We start from the raw sequence: 25,354 nt of genomic DNA, 5'->3' as shown, positions 1-25,354 counted from the left end.
GGTACAGAAGCTTGAAGGCACATCTGCAACGATTTAGGAAAAGCTTCTTCCCCTCTGCCATCCGATTTCTAAATCGAGATTGAACCCATGAACACTACCTCACTAGCTTTTTATTTCTATTTTTGACTACTTATTTAATTTAACTATTATATATATATATAATACTTCCTGTATTTCATGTTTTTTTCTATTATTATGTATTGTATTGTACTGCTGCCACAAAGACAACAAATTTCATGACATATGCTGGTCATATTAAACCTGATTCTGATCTTTCAGCCTCCTCCCGGCCTCCGACACTCCAGAGAAAACAATCCAATTTGTCTAAACTCTTGTTACAGCACATGCCCTCCAATTCAGGCAGCATCCTGGTAAACCTCTTCTGCACTCTCTCCAAAGCCTCCACATCCTTCTTGCAATGAGATGACCAGAAATGAAAGCAATACCACTTCAAGATTCAGGCTGGTAGTCCCAAACCTGATGGCATGAACATCAGATTTCTCAAACTTCTGGGAATGCCCCCTACCCCGTCTCTATTCCCCATCCTCTTTTCCCTCTCTCACCTTATCTCCTTGCTTGGCCATTGCCTCCCTCTGGTGCTCCCCCTTTTTTCTTTCTTCCATGGCCTTCTGTTCTCCCCTATCAGATTCCCCCTTCTCCAGCCCTGTATCTCTTCTACTAATCAGCTTCGTACGTTATCTATCAGTGATTTATGTACAGGATTCCATCAAAACTCTCACCAATTCAAAATGATCTGCTTTTTATTTTCTCTCCCAAAGTGAATGACCTTGTCCTTGTCCTTCACTTAGAATTTCTATATCCCCCTGAAGTTTCTCTACTTCCTCCTCACAAAACAAGCTGGTTTTATATTGTTTCTCACCCAAATCACCCAGGTGGATTGAGCAAGTGCAGGTTCTGAAACCGTACTGTAGAAGCACACTCTCCCAACGTCCTAAACATCCAATTGACAGGAGTTTAGTGTACTAATGGAATGGTCACATTAATTCATATGTTTTGGACATGTCCGAGCCTTGAAAAAGTTTGGGAAGATGTATTTCAAACTTTTTCTGTACTTTTCAATGTTAGTTTTAAGCCCAATCCCTTGACTGCCATGTTTGGTATCGTTGAGGGTAGTGCTACAAAACTGAAGCCATCTAATTTGCGGGTATTGGCCTTTATGTCTCTTATGGCCAGGAGGACGATCTTGCTCAAGTGGAAGGAGGCTGCCCCACCCATTCATGTTCAATGGCTATCTGATGTTATGTTGTGCCTTGATCTAGAGAAGATTCGTTATTTGATTTCTGATTTTAAACATGATTTTCCAATGTTATGGGACCCTTTCTGAGTTATTTTCATAATCTTTGAACTGTTATTAAAGTATGGATCTGAGCCATTATTATTATAAAATTATATAGTAAAGTATTTTTTTTCTTTATTTTTTACCAACCAGCTCATTTTGGTAGTGGGGGTAGATTTCCTTTTAATAAAATACAATTATTTTCAATCTTTTTTTCTACGTGATTGATTTGGAATATCATATTACTGTGATCATATTACTGTGATTTAAATGTAATGTAATTCGTATTACTTACTGAATTTTGTATTTTTATTTATGCAATTTTTACAATATTAATAAAAATATTGAAAGAGGAGTTTAGTGATGGCCCAAGTGCAGAGGAACAAACAGATACGTCTCTACCGAAGATGTTGTAAGGCGCTCCTTCCCTCTGCTAGCCTGCAGGTCACCCTTGAGAAAAGTGGAGCACCTGCTTAGCTCCCCAGTCAGGGTCACATAAAGCCGCGGGAGCAGGTTGTGGATGGCTTTATCAGCAGCTGGTGCACATCACAAGTCCTGGTTGTGCAACCACTAACACCAGGCAGACGAACCCTGACCTTGCCTTACTTGAAGAGTTTCGTTAATGGCTGGGTCCATCTGTCTTGTAAGGATATTGCCCAGAAGAAGAAACCACTTGTGTAGAAAAATTTGCCAAGAACAATCATGGGCGTGGAAAGGAGGTGGGACCAGGGGTGGTGAGGCACAGGCAGTAGCCGAGACAGAGCAGTGGGGTGCTGCTGGGACATCTTGTTCTAGGCACAAGTGAGACAGTCATGGACAACTTGGGACATAGACAGTCATCAAAATCATCTCTTTATAAACTCTAGGGTCCGTTGAATCCTCGGGTGGTCAACCAGGTGGGAAGAGTGACCCCGCCCCAGGGTGTAGAGTGGCGGGGCAAACAGCCAATTGGGAGGTCCAACAGCTGGGCCTGGATCTGACTGTTGGGCAGCCTTCATCTCAGTTTCCAGTCCCCAAATCACCAGAGCAGCGACACATGAGCGGGTAAGGATGGGCTCTGCATTGGCATTATCCTCAGACACATCAAACTGCTCGGAGAGGGCATCAGCCTTGGTATTCTTGCTGCCAGGATGGTAGGTGAAGGTGAAACTAAACTGGGTGAAGAAGAAAGTTAAGTCCATTGGCATCATGAATATAGGAGATTTTTTTGTGATTTGTCCATACTAGAAAAGGGTGCTGTGCTCCCTCCAGCCAGTCTCATGCTACCAGGGCATCCTTGACAGGCAGGAAGTTCTCGGCTCCCAACATTTTGCAGCAGTCAAACAACGGGAAAGAAAAGCACAGGGTTGCGACTGATTATCTACCGAAGAGCACTGGGAGAGTACAGCTCCAATGCCATCAAACGTCAAGGATGAATGGAAGGAATGGGTCGGGAGGCTGCAGCACTGGGGCGGTGTTGAAGCTTCGCTGTAGCTCTGAGACTGCTCGGTCTGCTTCACTTGTCCATGGGAATCCTGCAGACATCTTCTTGGGAGCCATGATGGAAGCAAAATTTCTGATGAAGTGATGATAAAAGTGCGCAAACCCCATGAAGTGCCACACCTGCTTGACCATAGGTGGCTTGGGCCACTCCGTGACTACGCTGATCCATTTGAACACTGGAAGGGGTGAGTGTATAGTCCAAGAGTAACACCTGCTCTTTGTGGAACTCACACTTCTCTGGCTGGGCATAAGGATTGTTCTTGAAGAGACATCTGAGAGCCCTCCAAACATACCAGATGTGGTCACTGTCACGTGCGTGATTGCCATCTTCTTTCAGCGGCCCGCCTGCAAGAATGCCCAGACTCCCCAACATCGAACATGTTTGCGACACTAGCTTAAGTAAGCTCCTACAAGTACTTCATATAATATTTCTCTTGTACAAATCCACAATATTTCTGTCCAATTCTATTATTAATTTCATAGTGGTGCCATCTCCTTCGTAGTAGATTCCACCATTATCCCAACTCCTGATGTCTGCCTAACTAGTATATGGTCCTCCATTTACACCTTCATAACAGTGGGGCTGCATTTGCTACTTTCCAATGTAGGAGCTCATCTAGATAGTGCGGAATTTTGGAAGATGATAATTGGTGCCTTCCTGTCAGCTTGAACCAGTCTGGCCATTTTCCTCTGACCTCTCTCAGTAACAAGGGATTTTGCCCACAGAACTGCTGCTTACTGGAAGCTTTTATTGTTCTTCTCACCATGCTCTGTGACCTCTAGAGTCCATTCTACATGAAAATCCCAGGAGATCAGCAGTCTCTGAGATACTCAAGTCACCTCATCTGGCACCAACAATCATTCCACAGTCAAAGTCACTTAGATCACATTTATTCCCCATTCTGATGTTTGGTCTGAACAAGAACTGAACCTCTTGATCATGCCTGCATGCTTTTATGCATTGAGTTGCTGCCACGTGATTGGCTGATTGGATGTTTGCATTAACGAACAAGTGTAAAGGTGTACCTAATAAAGTGGCCACTGAGTGCTGATCCTGACTGCTTATTTCTACACCCATTGATAACTCATTTAACTTTTTGCAAATGCAGTGTGATTCAGATAAAGAGCTTTTTCACTAATTTCCCCACTCTGACACAAATTGAACATACCTTCACATGTCTGTGTACACTTTTCCTTCAGATTTGCATCAACTGAAAGTCCAAATAGCTGCAGATGCTGGAAATATTTAGTGGATCAGATTCAGATTCTGATTTATTTACCATGTGGACATCAGAAATTATGAGGGGAACAGTAAGGGGGTAAACACAAGCAGGCTTTTCCCACTGAGCATGGGCAGGACTACAACTAGAGGTCGTGGTTTAAGGGTGAAAGGTGAAAAGTTTGAGTGGGACCATGAGGGGAAACCTCTTCACTCCAGAGGACGTGAGAGTGTGGAATGAGCTGCCTGCACATGCGAGCTCAGTTTCAATTTTTAAGAGAAGTTTGGATAGGCACATGGATAATAGGGGTGTGTATGGGTATGGTCAGAGTGCAGGTCAATGAGACGAGGCAATGGTTTGGCTCAGACTAGATGGGCCGAAGGGCCTGTTTCTGTGCTATACTTTTCTATAACTCTCTGACTCTAAAACATTCAGTGAAATGCGTCATTTCCATTAACAACCAAGGATGAGCTGGGAGCAGCCCATCAAGTGTCACTACAAGTTATGGTGACAACATAACATGCCGACAAAGCTTGGCAGAACACGACCAAGCAGAACATACTGTACCAAGCAACAAAGCAACAACAGCAACACAAGCCCCGTCCCTCCTCCTGCCCACACACAAACATAGCCCTCTAGCCCCAGGATAGGCTGTCTCTGGCCTCCAGCCTCCAGCATACCTGCGGATTCACAAACACTGAACCCTGCCTTCCCCAGTAGATTTGCAGTGTCTGTAGATCTCGAAAGAGTTTTAACATGAATCTTTACCTCTGCAGTATCACCTTAAATTTTACTTTACATTATAAGTTCTCCGTAGCAAAAAAATCTTCACAACAGTTTAGTTTAGAACTTTCTCCACAGCCTTAGTTACTCAGTTTGTCAGGATGGTGGTCCCAGCCTAACATAAGCAAAGTCCAGTCTAACAGAGCAACCTTCTTTTTCTCCAGGACTGAATTGAAACCGGCTTCACCCTCACCATCTTTGAGCCGTGCATTCACCTCTCAAATATTATTGACACCATAAAGATTTGCATATGGCACAGATAATAATCAAGAGATTTTGTGATTCCATTTCTGTTTAAATTCATTTGCCTACCACCAAATAAAAAAAAAATTTCGCCTGAACCACAGTAATCGGTCAATGTTTTGAAACTCAATTTTTTAAAACATTAAAAATGTAACCTTTTACAAGATTTGAAAACCAAAGAAACCTCTGGTTCAAACTATATGGTTTAAACTCAGAGAGTTTATGATTTAAGAGTTATAAACCACTTAAGAGAGAGGACAGCTCCAATTCCATATTTAAGTTCGCTGACAACACCACTGCTGTTGGCTGAATCAAACAAAGGTGGTGACAAATCAGCATATGGGGGGGGGGTGGAGATTGACAATCTGGACGAGTGGTGCCATAACAACAACATCTTACTCAATGTCAACAAGACTAAGGAGCTGATTATTGACTACAGGAGGGGGAAACCAGAGGTCCATGAGCCAGTCCTCTTCAGGGAATCAGAGGTGGAGAGGGTCAGCAACTTTAAATTCCTTGGAGCTTTCATTTCAGAGGATCTGTCCTTTGTCCAGAATGTAAACGCCATTACAAAGAAAGAACAGTACCACCTCTACTTTCTCCGAGATTTGTGAAGATTCAGCATGTCATCGAAAACTTTGACAAACTTCTATAGATGTGGGAGTGGAGAGTATATTGACTGGTTGCATAACAACCTGGAATGGAAACACCAATGCCCTTGAGTGGAAAAAATACAAAAAGTAGCAGTTACAGCCTAGTCCATCATGAGTAAATCTCTCCCCATCATTGAACATGTCTACAAGGAGCACTATCACAGGAAAGCAGCATCCAGCATCAAAGGCCCCTACTATCCAGGCAATGCTCTCTTCTCACTGCTGCCATCAGGAAGGAAGTACAGGAGCCTCAGGACTTGCACTACCAGGTGTAGGAACAGTTATTACCCCATCAGGCTCTTGAATCAGACATCGCCAGCGCACATCCTGGCATGAAAAAATTGGTGAGGGGAATTGTGAGTGAGGACATTAACAAAAACAGGAAGTAAGGGGCAGGTGGTGAATTTGAAAAGTTGAACACTTCCTCTGCATGTTTTGTTATCAGTAGTACGGTAACGTCACCAAATCGCCTGCTTGCCAGTATACCACATCCACGCATTCCCAAGAACCCTTATAATTTCATACATCTCTCAGATAACAATGCACTTTAGTTCCACATTTCTTCAGTGCTTTAGAGTACTGCAACATAAAAACAGGTTCTTCAACCCTTCCTGACCATAATTTACACTCATGCTAGATACTAGGACCGGGAAAGCACACGAACGCTTCAACCTCCTCGGGAGTCTAAAAAAATTTGGCAATTGCCCTTTGACACTCATCAATTTTTATTGATACACCATAAAAAATATCCCATCTGGATGTATCACATCTAGTCTGCCCAGGATTACAGGAAACTGCAGTAAGTTGTGGACATAGCTCAGAACGTCATGAATACCAGCTATCTCTCTATGGGCTCTGTCTACACTTCTCTTCTTCGACTATCCATCGATTTCGATGTTGACCGTGCTGAGAGTTCCACACCATCCAGAAACTCTACTCCAACATGCCTTGCACAGTAATAAGACAGACGGTGTCATGCCCCCACCATACAGTCTCCCTGGGCTTCCAAACCTGACGCTAAGTGGTACACAGAGGTGTAACAGACTTAGCGGATAAGGAAGCTGCCCGCAGCGACAACTAACCAGTTTAGTGATGCCGTCCGTTGACCAGCACTCTGGTTCCTCCGCGTGCCACCAAGATGGCTGTACCATTGACCTCTTTTGGATTCATCTGCCACAGACACCATCAGCCGCCCTGCTGCCTACGCTTCTCACTGCCCCAGTAAAGCAGCCAGCAAAATCAAATGCCCAACTCACACCAGACATTCCGAATCAGAATCAGAATCATGTATAATATGTCGTGAAATTTGTTAACTTTGTGGCAGCAGCACAAAGCAATACATGATAATATAGAGGAAAACTGTGAATTATGGTAAGTATATCTATGAACACTACCTCACTACTTTTTTATTTCTGGTTTTTCACTACTTATTATTTAACGTTTTGACATACACATATATATGTCAAATAGTTAAATAAATGAGTAGCGCAAAACAGAAATTTAAAAAAGTAGTGAGGTAGTGTTCATGGTTTCAATGTCCATTCAATAATCAGATGGCGTAAGGAAAGAAGCTGTTCCTGAATCACTGAACATGTGCCTTCAGGCTTCTGTGCCTCTTTCCTGATGGTGGCAATGAGGAGAGGGCATGTCCTGAGTGTTCTGGGTCCTTAATGATGGGTGCTGCCGTTCTGAGGTGAAGATGTCTTCTGGTACCCATGATAGAGCTGATTCTCTCCACTTGTGATCCCTCTTTGTGGGTTGATGTGTGTTCCTTTGTCTTACCATTTCTGAAGTCCACAATCAGCTCTTTGGTCAACTGACGTTGAGTGCAAGGTTGTTGCTGCCACACCACTCCACTAGCTGGTCTATCTCGCTCCTGTACGCCCTCTCATCACCATCTGAGATTCTACCAACAATGGTTGTACCATCAGCAAATTGGCAGATGGCATTTGAGCTATGCCTAGCCACACAGTCATGGGTGTAGGGAGAGTAGAGCAGTGGGCTAAGCACACATCCCTGACGTGTGCCAGTGCTGATTGTCAGTGAAGTGGAGTTATTATCACCAACCCACACAGATTGTGCTCTTCTCTTTAGGAAGTCAATGGTCCATTTGCAGAGGGAGGTACAGAGGCCCAGGATCTGTAGCTTTTCGATTAGGACTGTAGTAATGATGGTATTCAATGCTGAGCTATAGTCAATAAATAGGATCGTATTTGTATTATCCAGATGATCCAAGGCCGCATGGACAGCCATTGAGATGTACTGTGGAAATAGGCAAATTGCAGTGGGTCCAGGTCCTTGCTGAGGCAGGAGTTGATTCTGACCATGACCAACCTCTCAAAGCACTTCATCACCATAGATGTGAGAGTTACTGGACGATAGTCATTAAGGCAACTCACACAGTTCTCCTCAGGCACTGGTATAATTGTTGCCCTTTTGAAGCAGGTGGGAACTACTGACTGTGGCAGTGAGAGATTGAAGATGTCTTTGAACACTCTGGCCAGTTGTTTGGCACAGGTTTTCAGAGCCTTACCAGGTAGTCCATTGGGACCTACCACCTTGCAAAGGTTCACCCTCCTGAAAGACAGCCTGACATCGGCCTCAGAGACAGATCACAGGGTCACCAGATGTTGCAGGGATCCTGATAGCTGTGGTTTTATTCTCCCTTTCAAAGTGGGCATGAAGAGCATTGAGCTCATCTGGTAGTGAAGCATCATTGCCATTCATGATGTTGGGTCTTGCTTTGTAGGAAGTATTGGCTTGCAAACCTTACCAGAGTTGACATGCACCAAATATTGCCTCCAACCTCGCTCAGAATTGTTTCTTCGCTCTTGAAATAGCCCTCCACAAGCCATACCTGGCTTTCTTGTACAGAGCTGGGTTGCTAGACTTAAGTGCCACAGATCTAACCCTCAGCAGACAACAAACCTCCTGGTTCATCCACGACTTCTGACTTATATACGTACAGTAAGTTCTCATAGGTCTCATTCAATCACACAGGCTTTAATGAAGTCGGTGACAACTGTGGCATACTCATTCAGACTCAAAGCTGAAAGCCTGAATAGAGTCTAGTCCACTGATTCAAAGCAGCCCTTGTCCATACCTTCTTGGTCCTCACAACTGGAGCTGCATTCTTCAGTCTCTGCCTATACTCCAAAGTGTGGGCGTGGATAGCATGGTAAGTACTCTTGATGGCGGTGTAACTTCGGTCTAGTGTGTTGGTTCCTCATGCCCTACACGTGATTTATTGATAATAATTATTTAGAGACTTTTTCAAGCTGCCTGGTTAAAATTCCCCAAGATGATGGGGAACGCACCAGGAGGCGCTGTTTCATTCCTGTGGGTTACATCGCTCTGATTGCCTAGAGTCTGCCTGACATTAGCCTGAGGCGGGATAAACACTGCTACCAAACTGATTGCTGAAATTGGCCGTGGCGGGTAAAATGGCTGCCACTCGACCGCGAGGTGTCCTGGTCGGGAGAACAGCACCGCCACGTTTGTTCACCACGAGGGACTGACCATGAAACAAACTCCCCACCCCCCACCACCTCCTTTGCCTTTAAAAGACTCAGCAGTCCTATCCTGGCAGCCTATTGTAAACCCGTCAATCTGACTGGCTGAGTCCGGAACGGAAAGTGTCTTCCCTCTTCTCCCCTCTCCCATCAGGCAGAAGATACAAGAAACTGAAAGCACTTACCACCAGTCTCAAGGGCAGCTTCTGTCTCATGGGTAGGAGAGAAATGCATGGTCCCCTGTTTCTATAAGGGTGGGTTCCAGGCCTCACTTCGTTATGGCCTAGCACCTTATCGTCTGCCTGTACTACACTTACTCTGCAACAGTTTATTCTGCATTCTGATGCTGTTTTCTGCTGTACTTCCCTAATGCACTGTTTCAATGAAATGATTTGCATGGACACAATACAAAAAAAACCTGGATACATCTGACAACACTAAACCAATTTACCAATTTCCTTTCACCTCTGATGCTCCTTCCCCTCTAACAACACCACCTTTCACCATTAAACCCTGTAGGATGGTGCTGTCATTAATTGGCTCTGGTGCAAACTACCCAGATATTTAATAACCTAAATGCCTGTTAGACACTGTAGCTGTGCCCCATGCTGACCTTATTAAGACTAAGACTTACTCAAAGCATAGTTCCACAAACTGTATTGCCTTCAGGGGCAAGGCTGCCCACCTGACTGTGAAATGTGTTTCAGGTGACATAATGTTGGCCAACACCTTTATTAAATATGACCTGCCTTTGATCTCAAGTTCAGCTCAAGGGAATCTGTGGTCGGGAAAGAACCGTACAGGAGTGAAGTCTGCCGAGTCCCAGCATGACGTCAGCAAGCATTCACTCCGCGGGACAACGTGCCTGTGATCCCTTAATCTCGTCAGCTTTGCTTAAAGATGGTTGCCCCAGACATCGAGGCCGTGCCACTTTCAGAATGTTGATTCGGGATCATCTTGCACTAACGTGGCCTAAAAGGCAGGATTCAGTATTCTCCTTCACTGTCAACTGATCAGATACACTCCAATCCCAGCTGTCAGACTGGTTTGAAAAAACTAAAACACTCCCCCCTCTTGGCTGGTAAGCACACTGCACCAGCTACAACCTCACAATGTGGACAACACTAACCTGTGTTCAGATTGCAGCTTTACTGCCTGCGGAGGGCGTATCATTGCTGGCGGACTCTTGCTGTGCACTCAGATTAGCTGCCACCTTCCTTGACTTACATAAGATAATCACTTATTTTTAAAGAGTAGCTTTATTTGTCACATGTGCATCGGATATACATTGACTGGGATCAGCCATGATGGCGTGATGGAGTGGTGCAGCAGACTCGATGGGCTGAGTGGCCTAATTCTGCTCCTATGTCTTATGGTCTTGCGCCAATGGCAAGTGCCATCCGAGGACGTATGGAGGGCAGCCCGCAAGTGTCACCATACTTCCATCGCTAACACTGCTTGTCCACAACCTACTAACCCTTTCCATTGACTTGGTCAAGCCAGTCCTCAGTGACATTAGATGCAGGGTTAAGAGCCAGCAGGCCGAGTGTTAAATTCATCAGAGGCCAATAGCTGCTGATGTTTGATATCAGCTGGTGAACTGCAGCCCAGATAAGTCATTTCTCTTGGCACACTTTGATAAAGATTAGCTTTATTTGCGACATGTATATTGAGATTTCTGGGTGAAAAGGTAGAGATGCGTCTCTATCAGAGGAGGTATATGGTGCTCCTTGCCTTCACTAGCCTGCAGGTCGCCCTTGGGCAAAGTGTAGCACCTGCTTAGTGTGGTAAAGCATATATATATGTTGTAACTGGGTTACCTGTCTGGACACGCCCTTCTGCTGACTGCTCCTGTGGCTCCTCCCACAGACACCTGAATAAAGGCGATTGTGCCATTGCTCCTCTCTCAGTCCGGGACAGATACTCAGCATGGTGGAGGTCACATTTTACTGCTAATAAAAGCCTTTCAGCATTTACTCCACTTCCAGTCTTTTGGAGTAATTGATAGTGCATCACTTAGCCTCTCCGACCCGGACCACGTGAAGCCATGAGAGCAGGTAGTATGAGCAGCCAGTGCATATCACAAGTCCTAGTTATGTGACCACTGACGCCAGGCAGACAATTTCTGAAGAGTATTGATAATGGCTGGAGTCACCCATCTTATAAAGACACTGTCCAGGAGAAGGCAATGGGAAACTACTTCTGTAAAAAAATTTGCCAAGAACAATCGTGGCCCATGATCTCCCACATCATGCAACATGACACATAATGAACAAACAAACTTTGAAACATCAAAACATACAGCAAAATGCGTCGTTTTGAATCAACTAGCAGCACGTTCAAGGATTGTGGTGGGAAGCCCGCAAGTGTTGCCGTGGCAACATAGCATGCTCACATCTCATGAGTCCTAACCGTACATCTTTGAAACGTGGGAGGAAATCAGAGCACCTGGAGGAAACCTACGTGATCATGGGGAGAACATACAAACGCCTGACAGACAGAGGCAGGAAATGAACTCAGATCAGCGATCGCTGGCACTGTAAAGTGTTACGCCCTGGTGCCGTCCGAATGGTGAAACGGTTCATCAGGATCTTTGCAAGGCTGTTGCCAGGACTTGAGGGAATACTTTATACTTTATACTTTATTGTGGCCAAACAATTGATACTAGAAAGTACAATCATCACAGAAATATTTGATTCTGCGCTTCCCGCTCCCTGGATTACAAATATTAAATAGTAAAAATTAATAAATATTAAAAATTTAAATTATAAATCGTAAATAGAAAATAAAAAAATGGAAAGTAAGGTAGTACAAAAAAACCGAGAGGCAGGTCCGGATATTTGGAGGGTACGGCCCAGATCCGGGTCAGGATCCGTTCAGCAGTCTTATCACAGTTGGAAAGAAGCTGTTCCCAAATCTGGCCGTACGAGTCTTCAAGCTCCTGAGCCTTCTCCTAGAGGGAAGAGGGACGAAAAGTGTGTTGGCTGGGTGGGTCGTGTCCTTGATTATCCTGGCAGCACTGCTCCGACAGTGTGCGGTGTAAAGTGAGTCCAAGGACGGAAGATTGGTTTGAGGTTACAGGCAGAAGCTAGGCAAGATAGGACTTTATTCCTTGGAGTGTAGGAGGCTAAGAGGTGATCTTATAGAGGTTGTGTAAAATCATGAGGGCATAGATAGGGTGAATGCACTCAATCTTTCTCCCAGCGAAAAGAGAATCAAAAACTAGCAGGCAGAGGTTTAAGGTGAGAAGGGAAAGACGTACAAGGAACCTGGGCATCAGCTTCACACAGAGGATGGTGTGAATATGGAATGAGCTAACAGAGGGAGTGGTTGAGGTAGGTACAAAAAGAACATTTAAAAGATATTTGGACGGTTTCATGGATAGGATAGGTTTAGAGAGGTGAGAGTCCAAATGCAAGCAAATAATGTTCTGACAGAAGTTCAGCTCTCTTAGCATGTTTAAATTTGAGTTATATTTTTGGGGTGCCACAGTAGTGTAACGCAACACTATTACAGCTCAGGGCATCGGAGTTCAGAGTTCTGTAAATTTCTACAGGTGTACCACGGAGAGCATTCTAACTGGTTGCATCACCATCTGGTACGGAGGGGTCACTGTCTAGGATCGGAAAAAGCTGCAGGGAGTTGTAAACTCAGTCAGCTCCATTACGGGCACCAGCCTCGCCAACATCTAGGACACCTACAAAGGGTACCACCCATAATTAAGGACCTCCACCACCCAGGAGGTACGCCCTCTCCCCATTGCTAGCATCAAGGAGGAGGTACAGGAGCCTGAGGTCAAAGCAACACTCACAACACGCTGGAGGAACACAGCAGGTCGGGCAGCATCCGTGGAAACGATCAGTCGACGTTTTGGGCCGGAACCCTTCATCAGGACTGAAGAGGGAAGGGGCAGAGGCCATATAAAGAAGGTGAAAAACCAGTGAGGGGAAAGATAAAGGGGTGGGGGAGGGGAGGCAGGGAGGTGATAGGCAGGAAAGGTGAAGAAGGAATAGGGAAAACACAATGGGTAGTAGGAGGAGGCGGAACCATGAGGGAGGTGATAGGCCTGAGGTCACACACTCAAAGTTTCACCAACAGCTTCTTCCCCTCCGCCATCAGATTTCTGAATGGACAATGAACCCACGATCACTACTTCATTACTTTTTAAAATCTTTTTTCTATTTTTGCACTACTTACCTAATATTTATTTATTTATTGTGTTTTTAAACTTTTATGTATTGCAATGTACTGCTGTCGCAAAACAACAAATTTCACGACATACGTCAGTGATATTAAAGCAAACAACAGGAATTCTGCAGATGCTGGAAATTCAAGCAACACACATCAAAGTTGCTGGTGAACGCAGCAGGCCAGGCAGCATCTCTAGGAAGAGGTGCAGTCAACGTTTCAGGCCGAGACCCTTCGTCAGGACTTCGTTAGCGTTCACCAGCAACTTTGATGTGTGTTGTCAGTGATATTAAACCTGATTCTGATTCTGAATTCTGACAGCGTCTGTAAGGAGTTTGTTCTCTCCATGACTGTGCAGGCTTCTTTCAGTTGCTCCAGTTTCCTCCCCCATTCCAAAGACGTACCGGTTAGTAGATTGTACATTGCCCTGTGATTAGGGTACCGTTACATCAGTGGGTTGCTGGGCAGCACAGCTGTTTGGGTTGGAAGGGCCTATTCCACATTTTACCTCAAAATAAAAACTAAATAAAAATAAAATAAACCTGATGACACTAAATAATGTTATTAGAAAAGTTCAGCTCACTTAGCAAGTTTAAATTTGGGAGTTTTATTCAGCACTCCATTCTTGGCTTCAGGTTTAACTCTTTTGCTGAACAAAACTCCTAAACATAAACATACTAATTGAGGTACAGACATGAGAAAAGTTCCTCCAGCATTTTGTGTTTTTTTTAATTCATTTACGGGATGTGGGCGAAGCCAGCATTTATTGTGTGATACTAAGTGCGTCAAATTTTCTAATAACACTATTTAATGTCAACAAGATATTCACTGAGAAAGAAATAGAATAATTCAAACTAATTTAATCTTTAAGTCTGACAAAAATCCACTCAAGCCATGAGAGCTTACTCCCTGATCTATGATAAGTTACACTCATCTGCCACTTCAGTAGTTAAATAAAAGTTGTTTTAAACAATCCCTCTAAATTTGACCGAGTTGTGTTAAACAAAGGAGAGAAAGGGGGAAAATATGCCTATCTACAAAAAGGAAGGAGCAGCAAGCTGTGAGATCATTGAGATTTACGGCCAGTCCTGGGACCCTGATTACCTCCACAGGCAAGCATTCATCAGCAGGGTTCACTGAGGTCCTGGATGTCGTTCCCCCCCCCCCACCTCCTTCCTTGAACTCCACAATCTGAGATCAGCTAGCTCAGCGTAGGAGGGCAGTCAACTGTGGAACCTCCCCAATGACTTTACTGTTAACTCCACCGACTGATGGAATTAGCATTTCGAAGCTCATTTAAATCCAGTGTGGAAACACACTGCGGACGATCCCTGCGGAACCAGACAACTTGGGTACCCCGTACCCTACCCGCACCCACAAAGCATCAGCAGCACAGTAAGTACTGCCACGATGAGGCCTCTCTCAGGCTGGAAGAGCCCCACCTCATATTCCGTCTGGGTAGCCTCCAACCTGATGGCCTGAACTTCAAGTTTTCCAACCTCCCCTCTTCCCCCTTCTCTCTTTTCCCATTCCCCATTCTGACTCCCCTCTTACCGCTTCTCCTCTCCTCACCTGCCCAACAACTTGCTCTGGTACAGTTCAGTGCAATACATAAAATGTATACAATGCTGCTGGAAGACACAGTGTGGTCCACTCAAGGTTTTTTGGCCTTCCAGAGCAAGGAGTAAGCAAGCACTGCTGACTGGCACATACCAGCGTGCAAGAGGACAAGCTGAGGGAGGTGCTGAACCTTCTTGAGACCAATGTGGGGAAAGAGCACAATCTCAGGTCCTGCTTCTACTGGGCGCTGGAGGCTGGGTCCAGAGTAACAACATCTCAAACACTTCACTGACAGAATTCTCCAGCGTGAAATGCTGGTGAAGCTGATAATATTGTAAGGGAATGTGTTGAAGTATTGATGTTGTGATTAGTGTTGGTATAGTGAATTAAGTCCTCGTTGTATGTAGTTCAGATTCAGATTTATCTATCATTTGAAGATACAATGAAATGTGCCTCACACAAAATGCTGGAGGAGCTCAACAGGCCAGGCAGCATCTATGGAGAGGAATGAACATTTCGGGCCCTTCATCATTCCTCTCCACAGATGCTGCCTGACATGCTGAGTGCCTCCAGCATTTTGTGTGTTTCAGCAGGACTGGAGAAAAAAAGCCAAGGAGTAGATTTAAAAGGTGGGGGGAGGAGAGGAAGAAACACAAGGTGATAGGTGAAACCGGGAGGGGGAGGGGTGAAGTAAAGAGCTGGGAAGTTGATTGGTGAAAGAGATACAGGGCTGGAGAAGGGGGGAATCTGGTCGGGGAGGACAGAAGACCATGGAAGAAAGTGAAGGGGGAGGAGCACCGGAGGGAGGTGATGGGCGGGCAAGGAGATAAGGTGGGAGGGGAAAAGGGGATGGTGTTGGTGAAATATGCCATTTGTGTTAACAACTAACACAGCCAAGGATGTGTTGGAGGCAGCCGGCAAGTGTCACCATACATTCCAGCACCAACATAGCATACCCACACCAACAACAACAATACAACAATTCAGCAAGAGCCAAACAAGCCCCTTTCCCACCCCCAACTCACACACACAGACAGGCCACCTCTGGGCCTCCAGTCCTTGGCACCAGACTCTCAGACTCGCAATCTACCTCGTTTTGATGATTGTTTATTTGCACTGCACTCTTTCTCTAACTGTTACACTTTATTCTACATTGTTATTGCTTTACCTTGTCTACCCCAATGCACTGTTCAGTATAAACATCATGTAAGACAAGCTTTTCACCGAACTTTGGTGCATGTAACAATAATAAACCAATTCCAATACCAATACCAATACCTTCCCAACAAGATCTGGAATGCTGAACAGAGCAAGACCAACATCTGCACTGCTCCCTCTTACCTGCATGGATGCACGGCCGCATAGTAACTGAAATGCTCTCATGTACGTAGCCTTTGTTGCCATGCAGCTGAAATTTCCTTTTATATAATGTTAATATAACTTTTGAAATTATGCTAATATAATTTTGAGGTCTATGTTAACATAATTGTGAAATATCCTGCGATTAATTATGTGGGCACGTGGCCAAGTGGTTAAGTCATTCGAGTAGTGACCTGAAGGTCGTGAGTTCAAGCCCCAGGCGAGGCAGTGTATTGTGTCTTTGAGCAAGGCACTTAACCACACAGTGCTCTGTGATGACACTGGTGCCAAGCAGTATCGGCCCTTGCCCTTCCCTTGGACAACATTGGCGTCGTGGAGAGAAGAGACTTGCAGCATGGGCAACTGCTGGTCTTCCATACAACCTTGCTTAGGCCTGCGCCTTGGAGAGTGAAGATCCATAGTCTCGCAAGACTAACAGATGCATTAAACTTAAATTATATGTTGATGAATATAATTCATAAATTTTCTAAATAATAAAAATACCACTACCTTTACTTTGAAATGTTTTAGAGCTTTAACGTATTTACATCATCAGTGTTTCAAGTTACAACACTGTTACAAATTGTAACAATAAACACAGAATGGAAGTCGGTAGCTTATTGTTAATAAACTGCCAGCCTGCTGAACACTGACGCCATAATAAGGATATTGCAGAAAAAAAATATTAAAAGTGCCACACAGTTTTCAGGCTGTGTAAAAATTCCCTGCTCAGAGCAATGGTTGGTCCACACAACTGTAAAGAAAAAAGTGAGAGGGAACACTGAATACTTCACCTATTATGCAAGCTATTGCAGCAGATGCTTACTGAAGTTGGGATGGTCAAGGGCCAGAAGTGCCATAGAGATCTGGATCCAGATAGAATGTGCTCCTCCAGAAAGAAGGTGTGTAGTCCAGTCTCATGGCAGACCACAATTCAGTTATGAAAAACATAAAGTGCTGGAAGTAGATCAGTCAACGTCTGTGGAGAGAGGAACAGAATTAATGCTCCATGCCGACAAAAGTTTGAAAGCAGAAATGTTTTAATTTGCAGGAAGTTGGAGGGATGGACTGAACAAAGGAAATATCAGTGATAGGGTGGAGACCAATATTGTCTAAGTGACAGAAAAGCTGTTGGTTCAGTACAGGAAACTTAGTGCAAAACTGTTGTGCAAAATTCAATAGCTTGGTCAGAAATTCTTCAATGAAGAAACGGGAAAGGAGAAGAGTTGTTCTTTGCTTGGGACATGGTTGAGTTGGAGGAGGCTGTCTTCCCCAGCAAAATTAGTGCAATAACTTTACCTCCTCCAGTTGGCACACGGTTGCTATGACATCGCGTCCACATGCTGTTTCAATAACACACTTAACCAATGCAAATGCATTACGGCGCTCCAGATGACATAATCGCATCAGTACGAGCCCCAGTCAGACTCCCCAGTATGCTCAGGTAAGCGTTGGCTGTGATCACAGAGCTAATTGCTCCACGGTATTGCTGGAGGTCAGTTAGAGGGTATTTTCAGTGCTCGGGGGACATTACTCTGAAGTGACGGGCTTTCTTTTTATATTTTTGACATGCTTCAGGTATGACTCAGAGAGATGACCACGTAGCGTGCATGGACCTTGAGTCAAAAACTACACTACACTACTCACAGCTTTGTCGCAATAACATTGGAAGAACCAACAGACTCTCACTGTAGTCAGCACCCACTCAGTCACTATAGGATGACCAAGGAAGTGACTAACAACATATTTCAGACACTACCGGTGTTCGTCACCATCTGATGCAGAGGGGCCATGGGAAAAAGCTGCAGAGAGCTGCAAACTCAGCCATGTCCATCATCGGCACCAGCCTCCCCAGCACTGAGGACACTGGACATCAGAAGGCAGCATCCATCATTATGTACCCCCATCACCCAGGACGTGCTCTCTTTTCATCAGGGACCTTAAAGAAACCCACCCAGTGTTTTAAGAACAACTCTTTCCCCTTCGTCATTAGATTTATGAACCGTCCATGAACTCATGGCCACTACCTCACTCTATTGTTCTCCCTTGGCGCTATTTATTTTTTATATATATATATATATATTCTTATCGTACTTGTTGCAAAACAACAGACCTGATTCTGATGCCACTGGGCCAGCTAATGATTTTGGCAAAGCACTTGCTCTCAGTGTTGCTCCGGTCGGGAGTCCAGCAGAACACAAGGTTACCTGACATCAACACTTCTTATGCTATGAATGCGCATTCTTTTCTTGGCAAAGGTTTGCTGGGGGGGGGGAGTCAAATCTAATTAATCACACAGTTAATGATGTTTGGTCTACATTACATCATTTTCTATCCCCAACTATTCAAGCACAAGATATGTGCTACTTTTCTATTCTATCGTGCGGTTCAGGAAGTGACATTTGCTTCTATTCCAGGAAATATTTCATGTTTGTTAATTATTCAACTGGAACAGTAACTTTTTTGTGTATTGTAGAGCACACCCTGTTGATGGTTTATTTCTGGGAAATGATCATGTTGCTGGAACCACAAAATACCCATACCTGGAGGGTATGGCATAGCCACCTTGCTTGTGGGACTTATGATTTTTCTGTAAGAGAGGACATGGCTTGGAACCAGCATTAAAAAAAAATGATCAATACTGGAAATGACAAATACAGGTAGCGTTTAATCAATTAATCTCAACTGGGTGTGCTGACCTTGCATGGGCAGGTAAATGAAGATTATTTTTCAAAGCAAGGGCAGGCACCCTGTACGGTATGCCACCAAGCTGTAAAAGCAGGGAATCAAACAGCTTTGGTTCTGAAATGTCGGTAATTTATCATACTGTTTAGTGCACCCTCCCCTATGTTACAACGTGTGGCAATAATCATAAAGCAATGTTTGTCTTTTCCCCATTCTCCGAATGTCACCAACACTTGCTGCCCTGAAGGCAGGGTCATGTAGGGGCCGTTTCTGCCTGCTGAAGGGCAGAAGGGAACCACTTGGGGTTTTACAACAATCCAACAGCTTTCCTTCCTGTTTGAACTGGCACGAACGGGTTTAGCGTTCCTTAACAAGGCTTGAACTCTCAGTTCCTGAATTGCTAGTCAGGACCATAATGTTCCTGGGTGTAATCCTCTCTGGGCCCAACATATGAAGACACATCCAAGATTCAAGATTGTTTAATTGCATTTCCGGTACACAAGTGCAAAGGAGAATAAAATATTTGTTATGGCAGTTATGATGCAGTACAAAAAAACACAATAAGATAAAGAAAACAGTAATAAAATGCTATTAATATAAGTACATAAGATAGCTTTTATACATTGATTGTATGTACATACATAAAGTGATGCTGGATACAGAAGTATCTGTACATAGCTGACTCTGGCAGGAAGTGATAAAGTAGTGGTTGTGTCAGGCTTACCGCTTGGGGAAAGTCACTGTTTTTGGGTCTGGTGGCCCTGGCATGGATGCTACGTAGCCTCCTCCCTGATGGGAGTGGCTAGATTTAAGTAGGAGCTTGAGGAGGTTTGGTACGTCACCGAAGACTCTGACAGATTCCTATCGATGTTCCAGGGAGAGCATTCTGATGGGTTTGCGTCACCGTCTGTTACAGGGGCGCCAATGCACGGGATCAGGAAAAGTGGCAGAGGGTTGTAAGGTTAACCAACTCCAACATGGCCAATTGCTTCCCCACCATCGAGGACATCTTCAAAAGGAGAAGCCTCAAGAACGTGGCATCCATCATTAAGGACCCTCACCACCTAGGACATGCCCTCTTCTCATTGCCAACATCAGGGAGGGGGTACACGAGCCTGAAGACACACACTCAACATTTTAGAAACAGCTTCTTGCCCTTCGCTGCAAGATTTCTGAATGGACCGTGAACCCATGAATATTACCTCACTTTTTGGCCTCTTTTTGACTAATTACTTTTTTAAATATTTGTTATTGAAACTCAGTCATTTTTAGGTATTGCACTGTACTGTTGCCACAGAAAAACAAATTACATGACATGTCAGTGATAGTAAACCAGATTCTGATTTCTGGTTCTGATGTGCTGGCTGCCCTACACAGACATGGATATTCAATCATTATATTGATTCAACTTGGAAAACATGTACGTCAACTTACATCAGATTATTATTTAGGGGCACATTCTCATTAGATAGCCAGCAAGAAATAGTAGTTGGACCAGAAACAACAGAGCCTGTGTTGAAGATGGGAAGACATGAGTTCATATCCCATCATGGAGGCTGGGTAAGTTCAATTTGTTAACTAAGTGAATCTGAAATAAAAATTAAACATCAGTAACAGTTCAAAGTTCAAAGAAAATGTATTATCAAAGTACATATATGTCACCATATACAACCTTGAGATTCATTTTCTTGCAGGCATTCACATTAAATACAAAGAAACAAAAAAAACTAATAATAATAAATATCGAGAACGTGTGACAAAGAGTCCCTGGAAGTGAGTCTGTAGGTTGTAGGAACTGTTTAGTGTTGGGGTGAGTAAAGTTGAGTGAAGTTATCCCCTCTGTTCAAGAGCCTGATGGTTGAGAAGTAATAACTGTTCCTGAACCTGCTGGTGTGGGTCCTGAGGCTCCTGCACCTTCTTCCTGATGGCAGCAGCGAGAAAGGTGCATGGCCTGGATGGTAGGGTTCCTTCAAGATGCCCAGTCCATCACAATAAAGCCCTCTCCACCCCTGAACACAGCACTCTATGTAGATGTGCTCAGGGGTGGAGAGGGCTTTATTGTGATGGACTGGGCATTATCCACTACTGTTTGTAGGCTTTCCTGTTCAAGGACATTGGTGTTTCCATACCTTGTCATGATGCTACCAGTCAATATGCACTACATCACACATCTAAAGTAATTTGTCAAAGTTTTGGATGACGTGCCAAATCTTTGCAAACTTTCACTTACGTGCTGGACCGAGGACCAATCCTCTGAGATGATAATACTGAGGAATTCAAAGTTGCTGACCCTCTCCTCTGATCCTCTGATCCCCTGATAACGTCTGGTGGCAAAAATTGGCTCCTTGATTTTGCTGACATTTTGAGAGGTTGTTTCAAAGGTATATTTAATGTCAGAGAAATGTATACAATATACATCCTGAAATGCTTTTTCTTCGCAACCATCCACAAAAACAGAGGAGTGCCCCAAAGATCCCAAAGCCCCCCCACCCAGCTCCGCTCCCTCCCGCGTGTAAGCGGCAGCAAGCAATGATCCCCCCTCCTCCACCAGCAAAAAAAAGCATCGGCACCCACCACCGAGCACTCAAGCGTGCAGCAAAGCAACAGTAAAGACACAGACTTGCAGTACTCCAAAGACTACAGTGTTAACCCAGTATTCGACATACCACAGGCTCCCTCTCTCCCTAATAAGGGAGAAAGAGATGTCTCCGTTTCACAGCGAGAGGGGAGACATAACAAACAACTCGCTGGTTTACGATGTTAAAAGTCTGTTGCGTTGCTTTTTTCGAGCTCTGTGCCCGAAGATCTAAGGTCTCTGGGCACACAGCCAAAGATCTTCCTGCTCCCATGGCACACCGGTCTGGGACACCGACCTTGGCTCCGCCCGTCTCCAGAGCCCCGAGATCCTAGGCCTCCAAAGCTGAGCCGAACTCTTATGCCATGCCCTTGGCGTGCCGAACAACGGCCAGTTATGGAACCCCAAGACTGGGTCCCATTCCTGCAAAGAACCGTAGTCAGCATGTAACTCCAGGTTAGGGTCTTCAAAAGAACCCTGAAAGGGAAAAATAGAGGTATTAAAGATGGAAATAGAGCTGTTTCCAAAGACGCAAGCAAAGGAGTTGTCGTTTAGCGCCATCATCCCCTCGCTCTGCTTCTGTTCATGTGGTACCATTCAGCCAGTTTTTCAATCTCCTGCTGACTCACCACCCTTTTTGATTCGGCCAACAACAGTGGTGTCATTAGCAAACTTAAATATGGCGTCGGAGTTGTGCTTAGCCTCACAGTCGTAAGTATAAAGTGGATAGAGCATGGGGCTAAGCATACAGCCTTGTGGTGCATCTGTGCTGATGGTGATCATGGAGGAGATGTTGCCAATCCAAACTGACTGGGGTCTGCAGGTGAGGAAATTGAGGATCCAGTTGCATTAGGAGGTATTGTGGAACTCTTGGAGCTTATTGATTAGTTTTGAGGGGATGATGGTATTGATTGCCGAGTTGTAGTCAATAAAAAGCATCTTCACTGTCCAGATGTCCCAGGGTTGAGTGAAGAGCAAATGAGATGGCCTCTTCTGTTAACCTGTTGTGACAGTAGGTAAATTGGAGCGGATCCAAGTCACTTCTCCAGCAGGAGTTGATATGTTTCATCACCAAACTCCTAAAGCACTTCTTCACAGAGGATGTAAGCGCTATCGTATGACAAACATCAAGTCAGGTTGCCATGTTCTTTTTATGCACCATCGTGATCATGATGCTATTGGATTCTTACAAAAACTCATGTGAAATGTCCCTGGAATCTTAAAGTTAAATAGTGTGGAATCAGTCCTTTCAGTCTTCTCAGTTACATCATCCACTAAATATCTATGTACCCAGGAACAGAATTAGGTCATATGGCCCAGCAAGTCTGCTCAGACTTTCTATCACTGCTGATTTATTACCCCTCAACACATTCTCCTGCCTTCTCCCTTTAACCCCTTCACTATTCAAGAATGTAATAACCTCCACTTTAACTACACACACACTTTAACTACACACAATTTCTTGGCCTCCACAGCCTTCTGCGGCAACGAATTCCACAGATTCACCAGCCTCTTCCTCATCTCTGTTCTAAAGGGATCGTTTCCCAGCACCTGACAGAAAACCTTCCAGATTATGCCATTTCAAGCGCACATCAAAGTACTTCAAAAATGTTGTAAGGGTATCTGTCTCCTCCGTCCTCTCAGGCAGCGAGTTCCAAATTTCACCCCATGCTCTGGATCTGAGTATTCAGCCCTCCGTTTCTTACCGTGAAGCCAAATCCATAGCAACCAAGCCATCCTCTGAAATGGCCCAGCTCTGACCAAGGATTGGTAGTGAGCGCTATCCCAGCCTGCAGTGCCCACATTCTGAGACTGAAGCAAGTCTGAAAGCAACAGGAGGAACAGACATTCAACGGCCACTTTCTTAGTTACCTTCTGTACCTAATAAAATGGCCAATGAGTGTATGCTTGCAGTCCTTTGATCCTGTAACCCGTACATTTCAGGGTCCGAGGTGTTGTTTGTTCAAAAATGCTCTTCAAGTTCAAGTTTGAGTTTAATGATCATTCAACATACACATGAATACAGCCAAGCCAAACTGCGTTCCTCTGGGACCAAGGTACAAAACACAATACCAACAGTCATTCACAGCACAAGGCACGTATAGCACATTTAGTTATGATAGCAGTAACTCTACAGTCACAAAATAAGTCCCTGAGTGCTATGTCCTGTAGATAGATGGTGCATGGGATGTTGTCCTGGTGCCATGTTTGTGCAAGAACAAGCATGCATCAGTTCAATCATCCTGCACTAGTTCAGCTGGCACTGAACACAATCCAGCTTGTCTTCCACCGAGCAAACACTGGAGAGCAGCACGGATGGGAGGGGCCAACCCAAACCAACATGGTCACCACGTCACACCGCCTCTGGCCTCTCCTCCCCTGGGCGGCTGCAGCAGGTCACCCCACTGCATGAGGACTGGGTCCGAGCAGTAACCAAGGCCACGCAGCTCCCCCCACTGTCTGTCTTACCAACTGCACGCCACCGCTATATCACGTGGTTACTTGAGTTACTGCTGCCTTCCTGTCAGCTTGAACCAGTCTGGCCATTCTCCCCTGACCTCTCTCATTAACAAGGGATTTTTGCCCACAGAACTGCTGCTCACTGGATGTTTTTTTGTTTTCGCACCATTTTCTCCGTAAGCGCTAGAGATTGTTGTGCATGAAAATCGCAGAAGGTCAGCAGTTCCTGAGATACTCAAACCTCCCTGTCTGGCACCAATGATCATTCCACAGTCAAAGTCACTGAGGTCACATTCCTTCGCCATGCTGATGTTTGGTCTGAACAACAACAGGACCTCCTGACCATGTCTGCTGCCGAAGAAACAAAAGAGCATGGAAATAGGAACAGGAATCGTCAGACAGCCCCCTGACTTGCTCCGCCATTGTGGCTAACCTAATCAATAGCTTCTCCTCCATTTTACTCCCCAAACTCTCGGTTCCCCTGAAGCAAGAGTTCCCAACCTAGGGTCCATGGACCCCTCAGTTAATGGTAGGGGTCCATGGCATAAAAAAGACTGGGAACCCCTGCTCTAAACCCTAAATACCTCAGCTTGGATGTATTTTATGGCTCAAAATTCAAAGTAAATTTATTATCAAAGTACGTATATGTCACTCTGGGAATCATTTTCTTGCAGGCATTCACAGTACAATAGATCAATGAACAGCTACACACAGACAAGGACTGGCAAACAACCAACATACAAAAGCAGACAAACTGAGCAAGTGCAATAAGTAAATCAGTAGTACTGAGAACACGAGTTGTGGAGTCCTTGAAGTGAGTCCATCAGTTGAGTTCAGTGGTCAGTTCAGTGCTGAGGTGAGTTAAGTTGGCCACGCTGGTTCAGGAGCCTGATGGTTGAACTGTTCCTGAACCTGGTGGTGTGGGACCCAAGGCTTAAGGAGCCTCTGACTGAATAAATTCCTCTCCACCTCATTCTCAGTTTGAAATGGGTGGTGCTGTATTTGAGACTAGGCTCCTGGTTTCTAAAGGGGAAATACTGTATTGGTGCTGGCAAAACCCCTCACATCTCTTCCTGTCTCAATGAAAACAAACTTCATTCATCTGATAGTAAAGCTTTAAACAGCTTAAATTTACTCATACAGCCAACTGTGCAGTTACGTGTAGAGCACTGCCTCATGGGATCCAGGGTGCTGAGACTGACCGTTACCTTGGCTACTGCTTGTGACTAGTTTGCATGTGGCTTTCTTTTGGCTGCTTTATTTTACTCCACATCCTTTTATGTGATGTAAGGTTACTTGGCAGGCGACGTGACCCCTTACTACAGGTAAGAGGCAAA

General features: G+C 44.7%; 1 long non-coding RNA gene across 1 annotated transcript in view; it reads right to left on the bottom strand.

Annotated features, from left to right (window-relative positions):
- The window catches only part of LOC134336864 (uncharacterized), a 61,751-nt gene that overhangs the window by 24,318 nt on the left and 12,079 nt on the right, over positions 1–25,354 (bottom strand). The window contains exon 2 of the long non-coding RNA XR_010015897.1: positions 17,124–17,276. This is a non-coding gene — a long non-coding RNA (uncharacterized LOC134336864). The remainder of the gene's footprint in view (positions 1–17,123; positions 17,277–25,354) is intronic.

This window comes from Mobula hypostoma, chromosome 23 (assembly GCF_963921235.1).
Source record: "Mobula hypostoma chromosome 23, sMobHyp1.1, whole genome shotgun sequence".
Classification (NCBI taxonomy): domain Eukaryota; kingdom Metazoa; phylum Chordata; class Chondrichthyes; order Myliobatiformes; family Myliobatidae; genus Mobula; species Mobula hypostoma.
The sequence above is the reverse complement of the archived record's forward strand: the minus strand, read 5'-3'. Positions and strand labels throughout refer to the sequence as shown.